This window comes from Aedes aegypti, chromosome 2 (assembly GCF_002204515.2).
Source record: "Aedes aegypti strain LVP_AGWG chromosome 2, AaegL5.0 Primary Assembly, whole genome shotgun sequence".
Classification (NCBI taxonomy): domain Eukaryota; kingdom Metazoa; phylum Arthropoda; class Insecta; order Diptera; family Culicidae; genus Aedes; species Aedes aegypti.
This window is the reverse complement of record NC_035108.1, coordinates 317,321,085-317,333,313: the sequence shown is the minus strand read 5'-3', so window position 1 is coordinate 317,333,313 and position 12,229 is coordinate 317,321,085. Positions and strand designations below refer to the sequence as shown.

At 40.6% G+C, this 12,229-nt stretch overlaps 1 pseudogene; it reads right to left on the bottom strand.

Annotated features, from left to right (window-relative positions):
• Window positions 1–3,886: 3,886 nt before the first annotated feature.
• LOC110675193 lies at window positions 3,887–6,054 on the bottom strand (annotated as a pseudogene).
• Window positions 6,055–12,229: the final 6,175 nt, after the last annotated feature.

Here is a 12,229-nt window from a genome sequence, read left to right as displayed (position 1 = left end):
TGAAAAATAATTACTGCCATCCTCTCTCTCTCTCCCTCTATCTTATGTTTCCGTTCCGCCCGTGCGCTCAAAAAGGAGCGTGGGGCCGATCATCATCGAGGTCCACAGTGCGCCCGACTTAGACCCATACAACATATCGAACCTCCTTACATATTGATACGCGCTGCACTTATTGCTGGTGCTGTAAGCTGGACGATTGCGCCGCACATAGGAGTAACTGGGCAAAATTCTTGGACATAAGCCGAAATGGGGCCTAAATAGCAGTAGCGTTTAATGTTGTTCATCCTCTCTCTGTTAAACAGATATTAACCAATCGGTAGAGATGGTCGGGTCTCGGGTTTTCAAACCCGAAACCCGACCCGAACCCGAACCCGACGGGTTTGGGTTTGAAAATTTGAAATTTTTCGGGTTCGGGTCGGGTTTGAAGGCTACTAAATTATCGGGTACGGGTCGGGTTCGGACTTACAAAAAGTCGGGTTCAGGTCGGGTTTGGTGAGATTTGTGAACAGAGTAACAACCTAAAAGCTTCCCTATGGATCAGAAACGATGAATTTACCATCTTTTCAAACTCGGGTTTTTCTTACAAAAAAGTTTCGGGTCGGGTTCGGGTTTGCTTTTCAATTATTGTCTCGGGTTCGGGTCGGGTCCGGGTTTGAAAAAATAAAATAAGACGGGTACGGGTCGGGTTCGGGTTTGAAAAATGTGAAACCCGACCATCTCTACCAATTGGCAAGGTAACGAATTTATGCTTTTATTTTATTTTTGACATTACGGCCCCTCTGAGACAGAGCCAGTGTTTATGAGCACTTCCACAGTTATTAACTGAGAGCTTTCTTCGTCAAAGTTGCCATTTTTGCGTTCGTATATCATGTAGCAAGAACAAATTAAGGAAATTTCCATTACGAAAAGATCTTGGACAGAGCGGGAATCGGACCCAGACATCTACAGCGTGACTTTGCCTTGGAACCATGTACTTTGTCACTCGGCTAAGGAAGCTTTTACAGCTAATGAATAAATATCAGTCCGCCTAAACATCTTCAAAAATTTTGGCCATGAAATTGATCTTGTTGCTCCTATTTGCTCCGGCGCGTTGAACCACTTCATGCATCATTTGCTGCGGGCCGTGCCAAGTTGATCCGGAGGCGCACAAATTGCAAAACTTGAGTCGTTTGGTCGCATTTAATCACCAACGCAACGAAATGCGGCAGCCGTCGTCGTCGCCAGCAGGAAACCAACCAACAGAGCAGATGCTCTCCCACCAGCCATCAACCTGCGCCACCGCATATCACTAATATCAGACGCCCGCTGCCGCCGCCCCTTCCTACACCCTATAACTAGGGATCATGCATAAATGACGTATCATTGTTTTATTGATTTTTAAGTGTCCCTATCCCTCGTAGTATTTAACACCCCTTTTGGAAAATACGTGTTGTCGGCGCGGTAAAAAGTTAGACGTGGTTCCTCACCGAAGTTAGATTTTTTTAGAACCTATGGGAGACAGGTACCGATAAACTGGGTAACTTTGATAGTTGGAGACCCACAACACACTAAACGAAATATCAAAGTTTCTGTTAATCAGTTAAGCAAAAAAATGCAAAACTAATGAATATTAGTATGACACTTCATGTCAAAGCTATTTTCGTTGAAATCAAGTACATTTGAGGATTTATATGCATTTTTTAAATTTATAAGATTTTAGCATTTTTGAAACGCTCACCAACAATCTGTTATACGATCACTATTTTAAGAAGTCATAATGAGTTTGTCACTTATCCTTGACAGCCTAGTGGTGAATTCGGTATCAAATCCCTTAGCGAAACCCATTTTTACAAACTGGAACCATTTTTGTAATTTAAGTCCGAAATTTCAATATAGCGTTAAACGCCTAGAGATATGCAACGCCCTATAAATGTTCCGTGATGCATTCAATTTTGTTCGATTTATACTCCATTATCAAAATTACCCCAAAACAGAAAACCAACTTCCGATTATTTGAAAAAATTATATATCCATTCAGAACAAATCTTTTGGTAATCCATCAACTGCAATCGATAGTTAGGATGCCAGTAGTTGTTTTAAAAATATAAACTATAATTTTTTGAAACAGCATGCATAAATATTCAAGTTTTTTTTCGAAAAAACTATCTGAGTTACCCGTTTTACGGTACCTAACTTCGGAAGTAAAGCATTCGATTCGCATCTGGATGCGGTCGAATGCGTTCTAATTCCGAAATAGGGTTTCTTGCATGGATTCCGAGAAAAATCCAACTTCGGCGAAATGTATTTTCTAACGATTGATCAAACTTACAATATCATACACACTAAGCTCTTACGGTGAATTTCACCGTAATCTCAACAGCTGAACAGTTCGGTGAAATAAAACACCGTAATTCCGTCGAAATTTTACGGATTACGGTGATTTTTCACCGAATACTGTAAAAATTTACCGTTAATTTATTTCACCGAACTGTTCAGCTGTTGAGATTTTACAAGAATCCGTAAAACCTCCATCTCTATTTGCGAAATGCAAAAACGTTGATAATGGTAAGTTATGTTGCTTAATGCTACAAACTTTCTTGGTTAAACGTTCGAAATGAAGCCAACAGATTTTTTTGTGAGAAACTTGAATAAATTTCTAACAAAAAGATTAATAATAACCATATAAATTTACTGTTGTTCAATATTGCGCTTGAAGGTGTCATGCGGAGAGCCGGACTTAACAGTCGAGGCACGATTTTCACGAGATCCGGACAATTTGTTTGCTTCGCGGACGACATGGATATTATTGGGAGAAAATTTGAAACGGTGGCAGATTTGTTCACCCGCCTGAAACGCGAAGCAACAAGAGTCGGGCTAATGGTGAATGCGTCGAAAACAAAGTACATGCTGGTTGGCGGAACTGAGCGCGACAGGACCCGCCTAGGAAGCAGTGTTACGATAGACGGGGATACCTTCGAGGTGGTGGACGAGTTCGTCTACCTCGGATCCTTGTTGACGGCTGACAACAATGTTAGTCGGGAAATACGAAGGCGCATCATCAGCGGAAGTCGTGCCTACTATGGGCTCCAGAAGAAACTGCGGTCAAGAAAGATTCACCCCCGCACCAAATGCACGATGTACAAAACGCTCATAAGACCGGTAGTCCTCTATGGGCATGAGGCGTGGACTATGCTCGAGGAGGACTTGCAAGCTCTTGGGGTTTTCGAACGCCGAGTGCTAAGGACGATCTTCGGCGGCGTGCAGGAGAACGGCGTGTGGCGGCGAAGGATGAACCACGAGCTCGCTCAACTCTACGGCGAACCCAGTATCGTGAAGGTAGCTAAAGCTGGAAGGATACGCTGGGCAGGGCATGTTGCAAGAATGCCGGACAACAACCCTGTAAAGATGGTGTTCGCCACGAATCCGGTCGGAACAAGAAGGCGTGGGGCGCAGCGAGCTAGGTGGATTGATCAGGTACACCAGGACCTGGAGAGCGTGGGTCACAGTCGAGGATGGAGAGAAGCGGCCATGAACCGAGGGAATTGGCGAAATATTGTTGGCGAGGCTTTATCAAGATAATTGATGTAAAGCCAAATAAGGAGGATAAATTTACTGGTACAGGTCGGACTCGATTATCCAGAGTATCGATTTTTTTCACTCCGGATAATCGAATCCTCCGGATAATCGAATCACTAAGAAAATATTGAAATCTTCGATAAAAGAACTTAAATATTATCTTTTTTTTGTTGTTTTATTTATATGATGCGGTGGTGTAGCCAGAAATTATTTCTAGGAACAGTAGGAGCCTTTACAAGAAAAAAAAAATTTGGCCAGCATACACAAAAAATCATTTTTTCAAACCCCCCTTTTCTTAAATACGTTCAAAACTGCAAAACCATTCATATTAAGGGTATTCACTTAACGGCGTAAAACTCTGCGTAAATCACGATTATTTGGTTATTTGAAATCTTTCACAATATTGCGTAAACTGCACATGGAACATTTCCAACTGTCAAAAATCGATCAAAGAATGCGTTCGTCGTCGTAACAACTATTGTCTAAAGAAAAATAAACATTCAAGTGAATGATTACCCAAAAATCCGCGAATACTTCTCCAAGAGAAAATTATCGTTTTGACCCAAAAATTGTAATCAAAATGGGATTGGAGACCTTGAGACATGGGCCAACTAATGTTTTGGTGGAAGCGTCCGGATTACAGCTAACCAAGAAGTGTTCTTGAAACTATATATTGTCAGTGTACAAGTTTCCACTCATGTTCAATCACCCGCTTATGATGAATATAATTTTACTTGAGCAATTATTCAAATGGTTGCCCGTTTGACTTGTTTGAACAAGTCAATTTAAAAGAACAGAAGGCATTAGTTAGCACATTTATTAACTCATCTTTGTTGCACGGGACATGAGTGGGTCCGATAATGGAACGATACTGGTGTACTGATGCTGCTTGAAAATATTCTCAACGGAATGTACCATAATACCGTATTATCATCGAAAACATCAAGTAAATGGCATAATATGATATATATTTCTCAGGTTTCGCATATTTACAAATCGGTTATATGGCAAATAATTTAGGCATTGAACGCAGTCAGACCATTTGATAGAGAATTTTCTCCATATGTTCAAAGCTATCGGAATAGCTGCTATTAGAAAAGATTTTCTGTAGTTAATTGAGTATCCCATCGCGGATTACGAATCATATAAAACAAATTATTCATGTTCTATATGAGCTATAACTCTTGATTGGCTAGAAATAAAAATAACTATACATGTTTTTAGAGTCCGTTTATTCAAGAGATATATTACAGATCTTCATATTTTTTAACTCTCTGAAAAAAGTGGAATTAACAGCACAATAAACGGCGACTTTGAATTCTTTACTGGTTCCGGTTGGCGGAACGAGAACAGCTTACGGTGGTACTTGTGGTAGTATCCTTGTACCAGCAGGAAATGATTTTTCGAGTCGTGGAACTGCTTGAAGTGAACATGACGGGTCTTGGGGGCTTTCACCAATTCGACCCTGACGGTTTATTAAGCACGGGTACGGTGACGTGTAGCCTTGTCGCTGTAGCACTGAGTGATAGCACCACCAACAGTCAGATCACGGTACTTGTTATGCGTACTGGAGCAGAAATCGTGCAGCGGAATCTTCTCCAGGATGCGCTTGACCGAAACGATTTTACCGGTGGTCTTCTTGACCGTACGCAGCCGCCGCCGGAAGCACTAGAAACGGCACTTGGCCACGATCTGGTCCGGTGCGAAGAACAGCTGAGGGTTCCGATCCTTCTCGGGCAGCTTACGCCAGACGACCTTCAGCACTTCCTAGAGCTTCGAACGAAAATGAACAAAATATTATAAACTATGAACTGAGTTCAAACGATAACAAATTCTTGAAACGTTATTGGTTGGGTAACTAGATTATAAATTCGTCATTTGTCAACGATCACTGTCAAAAAATGAATTATTTCATTTGAAATATTTCTTTTGGCAATAATACGCAGAACCTTAGTTACGCAACTTTAAGTGAATACCCCTATTGTATATTGCAATACCAAATTATCTCAGATCGATGCATAAACATTGAAAAACAAGAGCATCAAAAAACAAATTCCGGATAATCGAGTCTAAAATTCAGGATAAACGAATCCCGGATAATCGAGTCCCCGGATAATCGAGTCTCCGGATAATCGAGTCCGACCTGTATAAAATAAATAAACACAATACGAATAAGTTAAAGAAAAAATTCCATCAAATTTGCTTTATATTCAACTTTTTGAGAATTTCCCGGGATTTCCCGGGAAACGGCAACTATATTTCCCGCTTCCCGGGAAGTCCAATCCCGGGAAAATTGGAAACTCTAGTCACATATTCGTGAAGTCCCATCGCCCCAAAAATTCTACGTCATTTATGGACGACCCCTAAAGTGTCTTGGATGGTAGTGTGGAGTTCACGAAGAAGACAGGATGACCATCACCGGTCAGCTCCACCTCCACCCACCGAACTCTGGATCGAGCAGGGGAGGCGATACATGTGGAGTGGACACCTTGCCGACATATCCGTATCACTTGCCGAGGTCCGCCGATAATTCTACCAATTGCTGCCGCTGCCCAGCATGGAAAGGAGAAGCGAGGACCCAAGACAAGTTTCGCCTTTACAACAAGCTGCTGTTACCACTCTTCGCCTACCAACATGTCCCCTCTGCCCCGTATCGTTTGTGTGTGATAAGAAGGAAACTTATATAGCTGATTATTATGAAGCTGCTGCTACTCGAAATGGACAAAATTAGCATATCACCTGGCCGGCTGCGCGATGCTGCTGTCATTAGAGATCCACGCGCGTGTGGGTTCAGGAAGGAAAATATGTTTTGGAAACGGATAGTGTTAAAGACTTGCTATCTGTTCTGTAGTTATTCTCCTACAATCGAAACATGGGCTAAATAATGATTCTTTCGTACTCGAATGCCCAAAATTAACATAGTGTATCAAAAATAACATTATCGCGTTTGGGATCAAATCATGTGTCTCTAGTTAATATGATTGTTGAATCTAATGCCGCTCTCAAAAAAGTTTCAATACGTCACAATTTTGTGCTCCTATTCGCCAAAGTTGTATAGAATACTGGATTTCAAATTCTTGACATGAAATTATAATTATGATTTATAAAACTTTTTTGTGCTGCAAAATAATACATGTTTTGCTAAATATATGTTGAGCATCTCTAACAAGGCATTTGGGTACATCGCTTATTTTGTCAGCCATAACCTCTAGTGCTCTGGATATGTATGAATAAAGTCGTTGACAAAGTATTGTGAAATAAATTGAACTACATTTTGATTTTGAAATAGACAAATTGTAACTAATCTAGATTAGCTTGCAATGTTGTTCATTGATGATGTAGAAGAGCAGTCTTCTCAAACATACCTACCTCGATACCTTAATAGCTACAGCGTAGCGTCACGCGATCGCAGGGCGTATTGTAGGGCTTCATCCTCGTTGGTGTTGGGCGATACCGGGTACCCCCGTTGGTTTTAACACGTTTAATCTGAACACTTTTAATTTGTACCCCGCTAATTTGCACATCGTTCAGATTAAAAATGGTTCAAACGTCATTTAGCACATGGAACGGAGTAAAGTGAAATGGAACGCTGTGGAACGGTACGCAGAATCAAAACAAAATAGTGAAAGAGGTGACCAGAAACACGTTTCTAGGGTGACTAGATGTTCAAATTAAAAATGGACCCCGATGGTTTGCATCTGAGAGAGACTCGCGAAGTGGAAAAAAATCAACGTCATATGCAGCCCAGATTCCGCTGTCACAAAACGTCAAATGCAGCCCGTCGTTTTTATGGCTGAAAAAGTGAAAAGTATTGTATTCGAAATAAACTATTATTAAAGATCTCAATCAGCACTCCGCTTTTGCTGCAGTTTTTCTAAAGATGCTGATAAACCTAAACACAAGGCTAGTGAGTTCTGTTTGATCTTTCGACCTTGACACTTGCTTTTGCCGGGGCGAGCGACGAGGGCAGGATCAAACATGTCGCGCGTCGGTCTCGTAAGTGAAAAAGTGGCGTGATCGGTGAGTTCGGTTGAAGAAAGTGAAAAAGTACCGCGATCGGTTAGTTCTGTTTGATCTTTCAACCTTGACACTTGCTTTTGCCGGGGCGAGCGACGAGGGCAGGATCAAACATGTCGCGCGTCGGTCTCGTAATTGAAAAAGTGGCGTGTTCGGTGAGTTCGGTTGAAGAAAGTGAAAAAGTACCGCGATCGGTTAGTTCTGTTTGATCTTTCAACCTTGACGCTTGCTCCTGGGCAGTGCGTCAAGAAAGCCCGAACAGTTTTTTTTTATTCTTTTTGGGTCGCGCGCTTATTTTTTTTTCCTGAGTGCTTTTTTATAGCCAAGCAAACGAGTGAAGCCGAAAGTGGATTGTGGCTGCTCAGTCAAGGATAACGGATCAATTGGTGAGCTCGTTTCATGCTACTATTTCTAATCTATAAAATATGTATGACTGCACATTCAATCGTTACAATGGTGGGATGTAAATATGATTTTTCAACAAACTATGGATGGTTCGTCACTGTGAGTGTCGACACAAACTCTGATTCATGATTTATTTATGTTTAACATTTTTTTTTTCAGAACACCTCTTATATACCTTAATTTTTGTAATTAAAAAAACTTTGAATGGTTCGACACTACAAGTGTAGACTTGCGAAAGGTTCACTTTATTCAACAAACTTTGGATGGTTCGCCACTGTAAGTGCCGGCATAAGAATAAGAGTGTTCTATGATGTCCCAACCAATCGAGTTTTTTGTTTCTTTTCAAATGAGTAAAATATAATAACACATGCTTTCGTCCTGACAGCTGTAGGAATGTTACATTTAGGTATTTGTTCAACAAACTTTGAATGGTTCGTCACCTCAAGTGTCGGCATAATTTTCCTCTACATAGAAATTGTTCATATCAAATGAAAATATTATATTTACGTATAAGCATGTATATATCTCACAAATCATTGTTTATCATGGTCTAATCGCTTATCAAAGTGAATCCTGTGACCCAACGATCCTCCCCATTAACAAACATCCCTCCCAGTAACCTTTGTGGAGATGCAGAGGCAAACACGGTCTCCAAAAAGCAAAGATTACACACTAACATTCCTTCCCCCAATCCCACCTGACTGCAAGGACGTGGCCGGCGCCGTTATTGACCCTGTATAAATAGAGGCACTGAATTATGCACACTGAAGAAGATTATGGCCAATCCCAGCCGAACTTCTAGTTGATTCTTTGTGCATTTTCACTGACTTCGGTCAATCGCGGAATAGCAACCATTGATATGTGTAGTCAGTCTAAGCTAAGCTAAGCTAAGATGCTGATAAACCTAAACACAAGGCTAGTTGTTTCTAATGTCTGCTACGTTTGTTAGCATGAAATTTCACTCAAAAGCCTATTTATGCTTCGGTATGATGCTAACGCAATATTTTTTTGCTAAGATGTCCATGTGAAAGTTTGAACGACTTGCGCATGATTGATGTAAATACAGAGTGGAATAAAAAAACTCAGCAATCACAGAAAAATAAGACCGTCTTAGCGAGTCTCGTCTCAGGTTTGCATGAGGTACCGTTCAAATTAACGGGGTTGTACCGTACTTCTCCAGTTGCTCCTAACATTTAGGGTCACCAGGACCTCTTCCACAGCGTGGTCTTCCACGTTGCTGCCTAGCTCCCTGCTGAATATTTTTGCAATATTTTCTTCCGACATTCGTACGAAGTGACTAGCCACTGAAGTATGCTGTATTTCACACGCTTAATAACATTCGCATCTTTAGATGTCGGCCAGGGTATAGACGCGTCACGCGAAGCGAAGTGAAAATCCGTTGGGTTTGACATTTCATTATTAGCCTTTCGGTTGTCGCGCAAATTTTTGTAACGCGAGTAGTCGCGCGTTGTACTTTGTACAACACCCTTGGTTTTGCTAATACCCCAGGAGCATGACTACTTAGAAAGATGGCGTCTTTGGCAAATTTTGCCATCAGGTGACGCTGTAGAGCATGAAACATTTACTCTGCAGTTCTCAAGATCTTGTCCACTTAGAAAGATGGCATCTTCGGCAACATATTAGTTTGTTAACACCTAAAATAGTGTAAAACTCCCTTCTAATCTTATGAAATAACACAAAAATTCTCAAACTTCTTTCGCTGGCAGTAAAGTGTTCCTTCAATGATAGATTCTGTTAGAGACATTATACGCTCCTTATTGTTCACACAACATTGATTATTGGTCTTTGTTTTCTGTTGATTTGTTATCACAATAATCAAGCTGCTAAAATTACAGAAAGAGTGCAAGGGAATCAATTCAAATTAATTCAAGTAAGATGCATAAAATTAGGCAGCCATGAAATTCACCTGATAAAACGTTGTTAATAAACTCTCCCAAAGTGCTGCCTTTTTAGGTGTCATATGCAGTTCAGGCAACCAAAATGTACATATAAAATCACCTTTGCATTATGCGATGCTTATATGTGCGAAGATTCCGCTTAAGTTGTCGTCAAAAGGCCGTACAAAAGCGGAGGTGATATATGTGTATATTTAATATAATGAGAACTGGCATTCAATGGGAGTGTATAAATTTTATTGTGAAATAATCAGTAATCTTATGCGACTTAATTTATGATAACAAAGTTGATATGACATCTTCCACGGAATGTTCGTCTAATTTTGTACGTTTCTTCTTCTTATTCTTCTTCTTCTTTCTGGCATTACGTCACCACTGGGACAGAGCCTGCTTCTCAGCTTAGTGTTTTTATGAGCACTTCCACAGTTTTTAACTGAGAGCTTACTGTGCCAATGACCATTTTTGCATGCGTATATCATGTGGCAGGTACGAAGATATTCTATGCCCTGGGAAGTCGAGAAAATTTCCAACCCGAAAAGATCCTCGACCGGTGGGATTCGAACCCACGACCCTCAGCTTGGTCATGCTGAATAGCTGCGCGTTTACCGCTACGGCTATCTGGGCCCCACGTTTTGTACGTTTATATGGAACGAAATAGCGTATTTTTGCGAGGATACTCCGTGTTTTGCGGGTATGATGTAATTCGTAAAAGTTAACGATTTTTTCGTAAATTCTTATGCGACTTCTGGTTGTTTGAGAGGAATGCCCAATGACAACTAAACATATCATATTCATAGTATTCTGCTTCTTTTCATTTCAATCTTAGCACTAGTGCATGATTCCCACTCATGCCTTTGTTGGCATATTTACAAGCCCATATAATAAAAATAATAAGAAGATTAAATTTATTACTGTCAAATGATAATTAATTGATTCGATTCACTTTTTACATCCGTCCGAAAAACTGGAGCGATAAGTACCTACTACAGCAAACGTATGTAAATGGCCAGCATCGGCATCATCCTCCGCACCGTCCTGACCAGCGTCATGGCAAATCAATGATACATACACTCAATATGTCGCCATCAGCAGACACGCACTCCACCTTCTTCGGGTTAGACTACCAGATATCCCGCCATCACATGCTCACATTCAGATTCAGTATCCAATTGGAACGTCTTAAGGTGGCCCATTTTTATATGAGAGAAATCACACCGTAAGAATCTTATGTTACACTCCCCAAATTAGTTCATTTGGACACCCAGAAGCTGTGAAAATTTGAGCGAAATCCATCAACTCAATGGGAAAAATAACGAGCTTGAAGTTTTTATAGAGAAAATCAACCAAATATATTGGAGAAATGGTTACAAATACATTTTTGGTCGCTGAATTTCTTTCATTATTGATTTGATGATTCTTCAATCTATGTAGAAGAGACTGCAGCAAACTAGAGGACTTTTCGTTAAAACTCAACTCCCTTAAAGTTGACGGATTCTGCTCAAATTTTAACAGTAGCTTCTGGAGGTCCGAAGGAACAAATTTGTAACATGTAATTATTATTTTGGAAGTTTATTAATTATGGGTCATCCTAATGGGCACTCTAGTATCAGTGGGAAACTTGAAATTAGACGCTCTGTTTTTCCAGCCAATTTCCGCTGCAACACTGTCTGCTCTCCACGCAGAAACCAGATGTGAGAGAACCTATCAAACGATACTCCCCATATGAAGAAGAAAATGTGCGTGCATATTCGAAGGAAAAATCAACAGCACGCGAGATTGGCAGACGATGAAGCAAAAAATCACCTGTCGTCGTCGTCTTCGTCATCTATTCCGTGCCCCGCGAAGAGGTTCATCTCTGACAACACTCAAGTCACCGCCCGCCAGCTCTAGAAGCCATCTGATCGTCATCGTCTTTTCATTGCCACCGTCGTCATTGGCATCGCCGTCGCCACAACAGGAAAAGGCAATTATGTGCTATTAAACTTGACTTGTCGAGATCGGAAAGTCTGCAGTAGAATCGATGGATCCATAATAGTAAAGTAAACTGATGACCATGACGACAAACGCCTACCCTCAACATAACAGTGATTGTGATAGTGACAAGATACTCATTGTATAAATACACTCTAAATCTGTAATCGATGACCAATGCATGGAAATGTTACGTAGAGTTATCCATGAGGTAATTCAAGTAATGAAGTGAAAATATTTTAGTATATTGATCCCAAAATTCTGCCTGGAGAAATACAAGCTCTTACAGTAAGTCTTTCAGACTTGGAGTTCTGATAATTAACCTGAAGTGTACTATTTGACAGAAAACTTTGATTATTAACAGA